This window comes from Balaenoptera ricei, chromosome 13 (assembly GCF_028023285.1).
Source record: "Balaenoptera ricei isolate mBalRic1 chromosome 13, mBalRic1.hap2, whole genome shotgun sequence".
NCBI classification, from domain to species: domain Eukaryota; kingdom Metazoa; phylum Chordata; class Mammalia; order Artiodactyla; family Balaenopteridae; genus Balaenoptera; species Balaenoptera ricei.
Window position 1 is genome coordinate 95,991,064 of NC_082651.1, and position 13,888 is coordinate 96,004,951.

Consider the following 13,888-nt stretch of genomic DNA (forward strand, 5'->3'; position numbering starts at 1 on the left):
ATTTTTTTAATACAGTTCTTGAATTTATCACAGAGTTTTATTTGCCTTGGGGCATTCTTTTTTTTTTTTTTGGCTGCGTTGGGTCTTCGTTGCTGCGCGGGCTTTCTCTAGTTGCGGCAGGCGGGGGCTACTCTTCATTGCGGTGCGCCGGCTTCTCATCGCGGTGGCTTCTCTTGTTGCAGAGCACAGGATCTAGGCGCTTGGGCTTCAGTAGTTGTGGCTCGCAGGCTCAGTAGTTGTGGCTCGCAAGCTATAGAGCACAGGCTCAGTAGTTGTGGCGCGCGGGCTTAGTTGCTCTGCGGCACGTGGGATCTTCCCGGACCAGGGATCAAACCCATGTCCCCTGCATTGGCAGGCGGATTCTTAACCACTGTGCCACCAGGGAAGTCCCTTTTTAGTCTCTTTTAATTCAAACAACTACTCCATTTTTTCCCCCATGAGATTGACTTTTCAAAGTTGAGGCCAGTTTTCTTGTAGAATGTCCCATATTCTACATTTGCCTGATGTGTCTTCACAGTGTCACTTAATTTGTTCCGTTAATCCCTGTTTTTACTGTAAACTGAAAGTTAGATCTAAAGGCTTTATTAAATTTAGCTTATCTTTTTTTTGTACATAAGCTAAAAACTACCATTTGAACCATTTTCAAGTGCGCAGTTCAGTCGTATTAAGCACATACACAGCCTTATGCAACCATCACCACCATCCGTCTCCAGAACTTCTTATCATCCCGTTAAACACTAGCTCCCCATTCCTCCCTCCCATCAACCTCTTGGAAAAACCATTCTACTTTCTGTCTATGTGAATCTGAGTACCTCGTACGAGTGCGATCTTACGTTATTTGTCCTTTTGTGTCCGGCTTTTTTCACTTAGCATAATGTCTTCAGCATTCATCCATGTTGTAGCCTGTGTCAGAATTTCATTCCTTTTTAAGGCTGTATAATATTCCACTGTGTGGATATCCCACAGTTTGTTTATGAGATTTCCTTTCTGCAACCCGTCAGCCCCTTCCCTCCATGGAGTTCTTTTGTTTCCCAACTACTAGGAAGCAAGGTCAACCCTCCTCTAAACTGAGCTACTCCCTGTGTGACTCCAGAGCACCTCCTTCTTCTTTCTGAACTTGACGTTCCCCTTTCAGACCTTCAGGATGCTCAAAGTTCTCTGTTGAGGAAAAAGCATTCTCGGGAAGCAGGAAGATGGAATACTTCATTCCAAGCGTGACTTGTTGACCGTGGAATTTCCAGAGCAAGGCAGTGGGCTGAGGGTGGGTTGGGTCCGCCTCCCTCTGCCCTCCAGTCTCTCTGCCAAGGGACCTCCCCCTCCACACATCTATTTCCTCCTTTGCTTACCCCGGTGTCCGCATCTTTCCCTCCCTCCTCCAGGCAGGGCCTTTCCTTGCTCTCCTGTCAGCCCTGCTCTGGTCTTCCTGGGCCCAGGTCAAGTCCCTCCCCTGAAGGCTGTGTTTCTACCCTTTCCAGGCTATGTCTGAAGGAGAGGATTTCCCACGGATTGACTTGAAAAAGAAAGAAAAATAGGAATGTAAGGCCAGGATTTTGCAGGTCCAGGGTTAGTTTATTTCCTTACCAAGTTCAGCTTCCTGTTGACTTATTACTGAATAATTTCTTCACTAATAGCCTCCTTTCCTGGATAAGGAGACCACAATATCAACTACTTTCTAAGTACAGTGGTGTGTGTGTGTGTGTATGGGTATGTGTGTGTGTGTGTGTGTGTGTGTGTTTTGGGGAATGGGGGTGCAGCCAACTTTAATGTTATTCTGAACTGGTAGACATAGAGCAACCTATGCAAATAGGATGCAATTCCTTCTTTTAGTGAGTGAGTAAGGGGCTAGGGAGGGGAGGAGGGAAAAGCACCATCAGCTCCAGCATAGAGATAAATCTCCCTAGGCCACTGCCCACCATCTTAGCTAAATAATAACTTTAGGAGGGGGAGAAGCAAAGCCCAGGAGAATCAACCCTGCAAAGCCCTGATGATTCACTTCCTAGAAGTTAAGCTGCTTTTAGACTAGATCAGTGTAGTGGAATAAAGGGACCAACACTGGATTCAGGTCTGAATTCCTGTCACTTCTTATTTATTAGATGACCTTGGACAAGTCACTTGATATTTCTGAGCCTGTTGCTTTACTGATGAAATGGTTGTGAGAATTTCTACACCACAAGGTGAGCCTAAGGACTAAATGGGGTAGGATATTTAGTTCAATCGTTTCTATTTAGCTAGCCTAGCTGAACTCTCTTAGTCCTTTAGAATACAAAACTCAAGTTACTCCAATGTGTTTTTCTTAGTTTCCTACTTCAGTTCATGTCCAGGTCCTCAGTTAACTATAGCCCTGGAGTCACTATTCCAGCTCCTCCGTCCACATCTCTTTTCTGTCTCCTGCCCATCACCACCACACGGCTCACTTCATGCCGGCGAGCAAAGCAGAAGCAGCACCTACCACCCAAGCCAGAGGGCCCTGCTGCACTCCCTGGCCATCACAAGCGGGGGGCCAGGCTTCCTCCAAGGAGACGAAGGGGTGACTCATTAGGAAGAGGGGACCAGGCCCAAGTGTCTCAACTCAACAAACACCCCATGCCTCCTGGCCTAATTCCTACTCCCATGGAAGCATCAATCAATCCCCTGACATTCTGACCCGAGGCCTGTCCTAACTAGCCAGGTCTAATAACATCCAGGTTAGATAACATCCGTGCTAAAGGGTGTCACCCCCTGACACACCAGCTGCACAGTATGTGCCTGGCCCCAGGGGCGGCACCTTGACTACTCTCTCCAGTCCTGGTGCCTGTGCTGTGGGGCTGCCCCATCACTCCTGGGCTAGTCATTGTCTCCTCTGTCTGAGTCGCCCTCCTAGGCAGTCAGGTTGAGTGTGGGGAGGGGGAGGAAGGAGGCAGTTCCCCTGAGTGAGCACACATTGGTTGAAATTAAAAGAATGAGGAAGAAGACGCATCATGGCATAGAGGTCTGGAACCTAGATTATGAATCCCAGCTACACCAGGAAGTATTTCCAGAGAACTCTTACACATCATCCTGCACACTTAGGTTAAACACGGCCTTACACTGGACCAGATTCAAGCACAGCCTTGGCCCTCAAAAACAATGAGATTCATGGGGGAGCTTGGGTCAAAAGCCCAGATTTTCTCATATTTGATGAGCAAGAGGACATTTTTGAAATTCACCGTTTCATTGTTCGGAGGGTAGTAGCATTTGCTAAAGAGAGCGTCTCTTCTTGGATTAAATGTTAGCTCTTTAACAATCTGTTTTAAAAATCAGATTAATTATTACTGGGCTCAGACATAGATGGGGGCCATCGGCATGGCAGCATTACATCCAGAAGTCTAGGCAGCAGCTCCCTGCTTTCCTCCAGCCCTTTTAGCTAAAGCTTTGTAATTAGTTTATGTGTAGCTCACCCAGAAGTGGGCAAGAAATGGTTAAGCAGGAAGCACCCGGCCCCTCCCAGCCCCAAACAGGTGGAGCCTTTGATTCGGGCGTTAACCACAGCAAAGATAGAAGAATTTAGGCAGTTTTTGCTCCACTGCCTGGCAGAGCCCTAAATTCAGAACAAGCAGATTCATGGCGTCAGCCATCCAGAGGCAGGATCAGGCAGCCAGCACGGCACAGGGCTGCGATCAGGGGTTTTCTTTTTGCTCAAGTAACCCCTAAAATGATGTTGAAAAGTAGTGTGTCCCTTTGTACACGTTTAAATTGACCTTTAAACATTTTCATCTTAAGTTAAAGTTATGTGCAGGGGATGTCATTTCCCCCATGTAGCAAATATAAGCATTTTTAAAGCAGACAGTGTGTTTCTTAGAACCTCAGATCCATAGACTTCTGTATATTTGTTATGTGTAAATTCTTGGTCCCTCCCTTCTAATCTCCAGTTTTGATGGTATTTGTAATCCAGTGTACAGTTTTTCTTTTGAAGTCGGTTTACTTTGGCCGGGGATCGCAGGTTGCCCTGGGAGGGGTATCAGCTCCTCAGGGAAGACCTGGCCTTGGAGAGCTCTGGAGAGGGCGGCCCACCACCTGGCCCCTCCTGGAGGCTTCACCTCCTCCTGAGGGAAAAAAGAGCCCCAGCCCGAGGGAGCCCCTCCCAAGACACGCATCCCGTGGCTTGGGTGAGGGGGCTGAGGAGGGCGGAGCGCCCCAGGCTGTGCAATTCCTATGTGGTGTTTTTTTTCTTCCAGTTTTATTGAGATATGGTTGACATGCAGCACTGTGTAAGTTTAAGGTGTCCAGCGTGATGATTTGACTTGCATACTTCATGAAATGATTGTCGCAGTAAGTTTAGTGAACATTCATCATCTTCCATTAGATACAAAAAGAAACAGAAAATTTTTCTCCTTGTGATGAGAACTCTTAGGAATTATTCTCTTAACAACTTTCATATACAACATAGAGCAGTGTTCATTATATTTATCATGTTGTACATTACATCCCTAGTACTTATGTATATTGTAACTGGGAGTTTGTGCCTTTTAACCACCTTCATCCAACTCCCCCTCCCTCCACCCCCCACCTCTGTTAACCACAAATCTGATCTTTTTCTATGGGTTTGTTTGTTTCTTTGTTTTTGAAGTATAACTGACCTGCAACACTAGTTAGTTCCTGGTGCACAATATAGTTATTCAATATTTCTATACATTTCAAAATGATCCCCAGGATAAGTCTAGTTACCAACCTATGTGGTGTTTTTTCTTTTTTCTCTCTCCTTTAAATTTTTGGTCTGTTACCTTTAAATATCCTTATTGTCTTCCTAATTATAAAAATGATGCATTTTTGAATTGTAAAAAAGCCAGACACTATAAAGATGTATAAACAAAAGAGTAAATGTTTTCCATAATATCAAGCTCCATAGAGAATCCGTCAGACCTTTCGTTTCATATGCACACCCTCTGGGATCCTATTTACATGAACTGCTTTACAGCTTGCTTTCCTCACGGAGTATGCCTTGTACATCCCTCCATGTTAGCACCTAGGGATGTGGTATACGGTTAAGGGTGCAGGTTCTAGACCCAGGCTGCCTGCGTGTGCATCCCAGCTTACCCACTGGCTAATTTCCCCAGTTGTAAAACAGGCATAATAACAGCATCTAGAACCTACTTCATAGGGTGGTTGTGAGGATTAAATTGAGTTATTACATGTAAAATACTCATGAAAGTTCCTGGAACATCAAAAGCAACAGGTAAATATTAGTTGCCATTATCATAATTTGTCTAACCAGCGCTCTGTAACACGTATGCAGGCCATCTCCAGTTTTTCACTATTATAAACAGTGTTTCGGGAATTCCCTGGCGGTCCAGTGGTTAGGACTCCACGCTCTTACTGCCAACGGCTGGGGTTCAATCCCCAGTCGGGGAACTAAGATCCCACAAGCCGCGCGGTGCAGCCAAACAGACAAACCAAAACCAGTACTGCAATGTACATCTTTGTGTTTCCTAGAAGTAGAGTTACTGGGTCCAATGGTGTAAACATTTAAAATTTGGATAGGTGCCATCAAGTTGCATGTTAGAATGCTGGCCAATCTCCACTCTCACTGGCAGTGTCTAGGGGTGGCCCTTTCTCTGTATCCTGGCTGTTAATCTTTATGGATGGAAACTTACATTTCCTTGCCTTAATCTGAATGTATTTGATTATTAGTGAGATTAAATATGAACATATGGACATTTATATTTCTTCTCTGAATTTCCTGATATTTATGTACTTATTGATTGAGCTATTTATTTTCATAGTCATTTATAAGAACTCTATACGTTTTGGATGGTACCTCTTTTTCTATTATATATGTTGCAGTTATGTTTCCTGGTTTTTCATTTGTGTCTTTTTTCTCTCTTTTTTTTTTTTAGATTATAATTTTTTATTTTGAAAGAGTTTAAGACACACAAGAAGTTACAAAATTAGTACAGAGAGTTCCCGTGTACCTTTCACCCAGGTTCCCTTCGTAACTTACACAACTGTGTGCATTGTTTAAATCAGGAAGCTGACATTCATGCAATCCTATTAAGTTAATTATCAACCTTATTTGGATTTCACCAGTTCCTACACACACTCGTGCGTGCGTGCATGCGTGCGTGTGTGTGTGTATACACATGGTTCTTGGAAATATTATCACATATGTAGATTTGAGTTCATCACCAGAAGGAGACTCCCTGTGCTAGTCCTTAATAGTTATACCCTCCCACGACCCTGACTCCTGGGAACCACCCGCCTGGTCTCCATTCCCACAGTTTTGTCATTTACAGAATATCATATAAATGGAATCCCGGTGTGTACTCTTTGAGATTGGCTTTTTTCACTCAACATAGTTTCCTTAAGATGACCCAGGTTGCTGAGTGAATCAGTGGTTTGTTCCTTTTCATTGCCGAGTGGTGTCCATGGTATGGATGTGCCACCTGGTGCAGGACATCTGGGTCTTCTCCAGGTTTGGGCTAGGACAGATCAAGCTGTTAGGAATGTTTGCATACAGGTTTTGGTGTGAACATTCGTTTTTATTTCTCTAGGATAAATACGCTGGGGTGTCATTGCTGCATCATGTGGCAAGGGGATATTTAACTTTACAAGAAACTGAAACTGTCTGGCAGAGTGGTTGTACCATTTGCATCCTCACCAGCAATGAACGAGAGCGCCAATCGCTCCCCTTCCTCGTGAACACCTGGTATTATCAGTGTTTTATTATTTTAGCCGTTCTAATAGGCGTGTAGCATTATCTTATCCGAGCTTTTTTTTTTTTTTTTCCTTATGGCTAATGATATTGAACATCTTTTCATGTGCATTTATTTTCAATCCTTGTCTCCTTCTCATGGTTTTGTCTGTTCCAGTCTTTTGCTGATTTCTAATTCAGTGGTTCTCGTCTAGGGGTGATTTGAACCCGCAGGGGACATCAGCAATGTCTGGAGACATTTTTGGTTCTTTTCTTCCTGTTGAGTTTAGAGAGGTTTGTTGTTGTTTTTTTTCTGTGTATGTCCTTTGTTGGATATATGGTTTGCAAATATTTTCTCCCAGTCTGTGGCTTGTTCATGTATCGTTTAATATCATTTATGGTGTCTATTACCATTCAGAAATTTACAAATTTTTCTGTGGTAGAACTGTTAAAGTTTTCCTTTTCTAAAGGTTTCTGGTTTTGCTGTCCTGCTCGAACACCATACAAAGATACATTTTCTCATATAACATTGATAGCTTATTTTTTATACTTGAATCTCTGATCTGCTGAATAAGGTTGAGACCAAGCTCTACTTTTTTTCTTTAATTGATAGCTAATTGTTCCACTATCCTTATCGAATAATCCATTTATCCTTTCTATTCTAATTTTAAATGTATCTTTATCCTTTAGAGTACAGTACTAAATTTCCATATGTACATGGTCTATTTCTGGATTCTCAATTATGTTTCACTGATCTATCACAGAGCTGCTCCATATTCTTCTCTTTTTTTTAAATTTATTTATTTAATTTATTTATTTTTGGCTGCATTGGGTCTTCGTTGCTGCGCGCGGGCTTCCTCTAGTTGCGGGAGGCGGGGACTACTCTTCATTGTGGTGCGCAGGCTTCTCATTGCGGTGGCTTCTCTTGTTGCAGAGCAGAGGCTCTAGGCATGTGGGCTTCAGTAGTTGTGGCACGCGGGCTCAGTAGTTGTGGCACGCGGGCTCAGTAGTTGTGGCTCGTGGGCTCTAGAGCACAGGCTCAGTAGTTGTGGCACACGGGCTTAGTTGCTCCGCGGCATGTGGGATCTTCCCGGACCAGGGCTCGAACCCGTGTCCCCTGCATTGGCAGGCAGATTCTAAACCACTGCGCCAACCAGGGAAGACCCTGTCTAGGTGAATCTTACAATTTATTTGTCAAGTTCCAAATTAAAACCACTAATGGAATTTAAAAATTGTAATTGCATTGATTTTATAGATTATTTGGGGGAAGATAATATCTTAGTGCGTCTTCCTGTTCATAAACATAGTATACTCCTTCATTAAGATTTTGTTCAATGACCACCAGTAGAGTTTTATAATATTCTTCTTGTAGGTTTTGCATATTTCTTGTAGGGTTTAATTCTCCGTATCTTTATAGCTTAGTTCATGGTCCTTCTTTCTGTCCCACGGCCGTTACAACCTGACTCCCACTTAGAGCTGTTGCAGTAGCTGGTCTCAGGGCCTGAGATGCCCTTTCTCCCAGCCTCTTTCATGGCTGACTCACTCTTCTCATTCAGATATCAGCCTCTTGTCACCTGCTCGGTCACACTCTAACACACCACCCTATTTCAATGTTTTACATAGTACTTCTCAGTCTCTGAATTTTTTCCTTTTAGAATGTAAGCTCACGAGAGCGAGGAACCAGCGAGCTATGCTTACTGCTGCATCCCCAGCACGGGATCCCAGTATGTTCTTGATGAATATTCATTGAATGAATGACAGGAGAGTGAATCAAGTGAGTCTATGATCTGGGCTTCACTTCATTCTCTTTACTCAGCAGTATCTGTTGATGTTTGACACACATTTTTACAATAAATTTTAATATTTTCCTAGATCACAGAGAGTTTTTATTAGTTGAATTTAATCAAAAACTCTTTTGACATCTGCCGATAAAATGGTATGACTTTTCTCCTTAAATTTATTGATGCAATTGCTTCATTGCATCCTGGAATGATATTAATGATAATAGCCAACTCATACACAGCATTTACTCTACACCAGGACTGTCCTAAGCACTTTAAAATATATATATATATATTTATTTATTTATTTATTTTGGCTGCACCTGTTCTTAGTTGTGGCATGCGGACTCCTTAGTTGCAGCATGTGGACTCTTAGTTGCGGCATGTGAGATCTAGTTCCCCGACCAGGGATTGAACCTGGGCTCCCTGCTTTGGGAGCTCGGATTCTTGCCCACTGGACCACCAGGGAAGCCACCTAAGCACTTTTTGCATTTACTTATTTTAACTCATAACAACCCCATGAAGTAGGTACATCGTCATCCCCCTTTTACATATGAAGAAAGTGAAACAGAGGGGTTAAGTAACTGACCCAAAATCAAACTGGTGAAGCCAGGTTTGAACCTCCACGTCTTATTCCTGAATCTGTGCTTTTAACTACAAAGTTAGTCTGTATCTGTCATGGTCTTTTATTCTTTTATTCCTCTACTAGAATGAGTAGGATTATTTAGATTATTGCATCATTCATAAATAAAATTGTTAGTTTTTTATTATGTTCTCTATTCTCACATAGTCTGGAATCCAAGTAGTTTCATTAGAATAAAATAAGAATTTTAATATATTTTCTTTGCTCTGATATAGTTTAAATGATCTGTCTTTTGTAAGTTTGACAGAATTTGCCTGTAAAAACTATCAAGGATTATCACCTTTTTTTGGGCAGAGGGACCTAAATATTTGACAACTTTTTCACTTCCTTCTATGGGGTGAATAGATTCAGTGTTTCTATCTGCACCTCAGTTAGGGGTCAGTTGAGAATAACAGAAACTACTATAGCCAATTTAAGCAGAAAAGGATTTACTAGGGGGAATTAGTGCTTATAAAATTATTGGAAGGGTTAGAGGGGTGGGCGCCAGGGGCAAGTCCCAGAACACTGCAGATCTCCCCACGGGAGCTTCCACCAGTGCCTTGGTCAGCAGACTGGTATCAGGAAGCCAGTGCCCAACTGCAGGGTTCCGGTCCGCACTGCTTGCCACCAGCTGGATGCTCTGTGCCCTTCCTCTTGACACCCATGTAGCTATAAACTGCTATCTTTTACTTTGAACTTTGTATTTGGGAATAATTTTAGATTTACGGAAAACTTGCAAAGATGTTACAGAAAGTTCCCATATTGACTTCTATTTAGCTTCTGCTAATATTAACATCTTACATTTATTAAAACTTGAAAATTAATGTTGGCACCAAACTATTAACTACAGACTTTATTCAGATTCCATTAGATTTCTCACTAATGTCCTTTCTCTGTTCCAGGATCCAATCCAGGATCCCCCGTTGCATTTAGCAATTTTTAAAAATGAAATCATTAACGCCCTTGCGCATTCTTTTGAGTATGCTTTGGGAAATCCCACAGGTTTTAATAGGTAGTGATCTCATTTTTGCACTTTTCTAAATAGTCTGAATTTTTGGTTTTGATTTCCACCTTGATCTGAGTTACATAGAAGGTCAAAAATGTTAATAATCCATGTTGGTTTGATTTCAGTTTGGGATATCTTTTGATTTCCACTCTCTGTTTTTATTGCATTGTGATCAGAAAATGTGGCATGTTTTTCTCTCTCATTAAAAAAATGTTGTTAAGTATGGAGAATAATCTAATTTTTAATTTTCTGAGCAATTGCCATATTGTTCTCCACATTGGCTGCATCATTTTACATTCCCACCAAGAGTGCACAAGGGTTCCAATTTCTCTACCTCCTCACCAACATTTGTTATTCTATGTTTTTTAGAAAATAATAACTGTTGTGGCTTTGATGTACATTTCCATCATGAACTTTTATAAGAGTATTTTAATAGGTGGACAATGTAGACTTTGGAATAAAATTGATACTATTATCTGCTGCATATCACATAACCCTACTTAGTGAAAAAGGTTGAAAAAGTTCAACAGGAGACCAGATTCATCTGAGGAGGGACATTGAAACGGAGGTGCCGTGACTTTAGCGCATGGCCTTTGGAGCTAGACACACCAAGGTGGATCCTCCCTGCCACATCCTAGCTGTGTAACTGAGCAAGTTGCTTTTTCAGCAAGCTTTACCTCCCTCATCTGTAAAATGGGGATTCATGCTGTGGTAGGCTGTTGTGAGGCTTAAATGAGAATTCGTGGCAGATCTAGCGCAGTGCTTGGCATGTCGTGATCCTCAATAAATGGTAGCTGTTATGATGATTGTGAGCTTTGCTCCAGGGGTTTCCAAGACCCCACCCCATACCCCCCATCCAAAAGCTCCACCACTGCGTTGCTTCAGGAGACCCGGCAGAGGTGTCGCTGTTCTCTCTCTGCCTGTGCCTGATGGGAAGCTTATCTTGGCTCAGCCCCCGTGCGGTGCAGGGAGATTAGACAGGTTGGTGGCTGGGCCTGGCAGATGCACATTTTAAAAAACCTGCAGAATCACATTTAGGGTGGGTTGACACAACCCAAAGTGGCAAGAAAATGTTCCAGGAAGTAGAGGGACAGGATGAGTTCATGGAGAGAGTGTGGACAGGGGGCCAAGATGCCTGGGTTCCACACTCAGCGCTGGTCCTGATGCACTTTGCCTTCATCTGTCTCGTCCCACACAAAGCAGAAGTGCAAGTCCTTACAAGGCCCACAAGGCTCATGAGGTTTAAGCGGGTCAGCTCCCCACCTGTCCTCCTTGCCCTTGAAGATGTGGGACAGGGACATGACCTTGGTAATTTCTAGCCTCTTGACCCATTCAGGAACGGCAACCAACTCAAACCTTCCTAAGGAAGCCCGATTACAGGCTGATCGTGAGGGACAGGGGGAGGGCAAAGAGAAGCTCTGACTTTTGCTGCATTTGGAGCTTGGAGAATTAAGCCTGAGGCTCTTGGGGAGCACAGAGTGGGAAGTGGAATCAATGTAGAGGAAAGCAGAACAGAGATGGAGAGGGAGACTGTTAGTTAGGACTCTTTTGGCTGCAAGTGATGGACACTTAAGCATAAAGGGTGTTACTGGTTTATGTGCCTGAACAGTCTGAAGTAGACATTCCGCCATGTCTGCCCCCAGCACCTGTGGCGCCATCAGCTTGGCCCCCGCCTTTGTCCTCCACCCTGTCCCTGGGACGGTCATCTGGCTGTGCTCCTGCCCACCCCCATGTTGGCTTAATTCCTGAGCATCTTCCTATGGGTGGCAGCCCCACCTTTCTCTCCCCCCTGCCCCTCCTAAGACAAGGATGTGTGGGTGAGACCCTCCAGCTCTGCTTTGACACAGGAAACTATTCAAGGAGAGCTCAAAACAGTGCAGGAAAGGTCTAAACACCACTTAATGTTAGCTTGAATAGAAAAAAAATTCAACTGATAGTTAGTTCTTTAAAATCTGAACTTTTTCAGGAATTCCCTGGCTTTCCAGTGGTTAGGACTCCGCGCTTTCACTACCAAGGGCTCGGGTTGGATCACTGATTGGGGAACTAAGATCCCGCAAGCCATGTGGCATGGCCAAAAAAATTAATTTTAAAAAATCTGAACTTTTTACTTACTTCCTTATAAAAAGAGCCTAGTGATTAAAATAGGGCTCGACAACAAAAGACATCTCTTTGGTATTTAGACAATATTCCCTTAAAAAAGGTATATACACACATATGTAAAATCATACATACATATGGTACATAAAAACAAAACCTTAAAAACCATGTGTTCTTAAGTATTTAAGACATTTTATTGCACATGTATTTAAATTCCTATAAGGGGTTTAAGCCGTATTTACAGACATATCATAACTGACTCATGCAGGTCCTGCAGTTCACCACCCTTCCCCAACCCTGCCCTGTTCCCTGCGTGGGTGGCATCTGAGAGCTTCCCTGGGTCTGGCTTTCAGGGGTTTGGCCAATGGGAGCATCATGGGACACTGGAAGAAGGGAGGAGACGGGTGGGGTAGTTAACCCCCTGGCTCTCTCCCTCAAGGGTCACCACAGGCTGTTGACCTTGACCGAGGTCCCAGCTCTGGTAACTGCGCTCTCTCCCTCCCCTGCAGAGGTCGGGGTGGAACGCCACCCGCTCTTCCCTGGGCTCCGGCTCTGGCGTCACCTCCAGCCACAAAGGATTCCCTTATTCAACTCTTCTCAGATGAACCCACTGGAGCGTGCCAGCTGTTTCCCGCCCGGGCACTGGCTGATAGCCCCAGGGTTTCAACTCACTTCTTCACTAACTTCTCTACCTGGTTAGACGCCTTCCCAGAGTTACAATAATCTTACAAGACTAAAATTAGAAGAAGTGTTTCCTCCCACGAGCAGGTCCAGATTGTGAGTTGACACCGGTGGAGCCACGATCGGGGATGGGAAGTGGTCTCTGCTTGCGGTGGTCCAGACCCTGCTGAGCCTCGGGGATTGTTTTATGGGGTCAGCACGACGTATTTTCCCTTTGGGATTGTAACATCCCGAGCTGACCACTCTCCCCAGTTAGCTGGGCCCTACACGCTGGGCTTTTCATCCGTCCTTAAAGGATCACCCAGAGGTCACCCTCCAATCACTCACGAGTCCCGCTATCCTCCCTCCTTCCATATTCGAGCCTCCTCCTGCCTTTCCGTTGCCGGTGCCGCGTCCTGCTCAGGCCCTGGGCTGTGGCAGGAGCTTCCCAAGGCTCCCCACTCCGGCCCCTGCACTCCATGTGCCTCGCAGGACCAGAGTGATCCAGCTCACTGGAGCACCAGCCCTCTCCTCAAACCCCCCCGCCCCAGCTCCAGGTGCAGCCCCGCAGTTTACCTTGGCCCTGAGCCCCTTGCAGCCGCCTGAGGCCGCAGCCCCCCGCTCCGCCCTCTGCTACAGCACCGTGGACCCGCTTGCCCCGTGCTCACCACCCAGCGCTGCCTGGACGCCCTCGCGCACGCCTCCCCGCTTCCTCCTCGAGTTTCCCACCCGTTTTCAAGCCCGCGGCTCAGGCGCCATTTCTAGGGAACCTCCCCCGGTCCTCCTCTTACCCTGTGGGGGGCTCTCATCTTGCCCACCTCAGTTCCTGCTGTGTTGGGGGCCAGGCTCTCCAATTTTCCTATCCGTTCCAGTCTCCATCTCATGAATTATTTTTCTGCTTACGGGTTGTAGTTGCTGGCAACCCACAGCCCTGACGCACACTCACTGGAGCAAGCCACCCCTTCTCCACAGTGCTCCCAGGAGACCCCATTGGTGGCATCCCGACCCTCTTCTTAAGGGTCTGTCCCCCACTCTAGACCATGAGAGCCTTAGATCTTGGGTCTGCATCCTCAGGG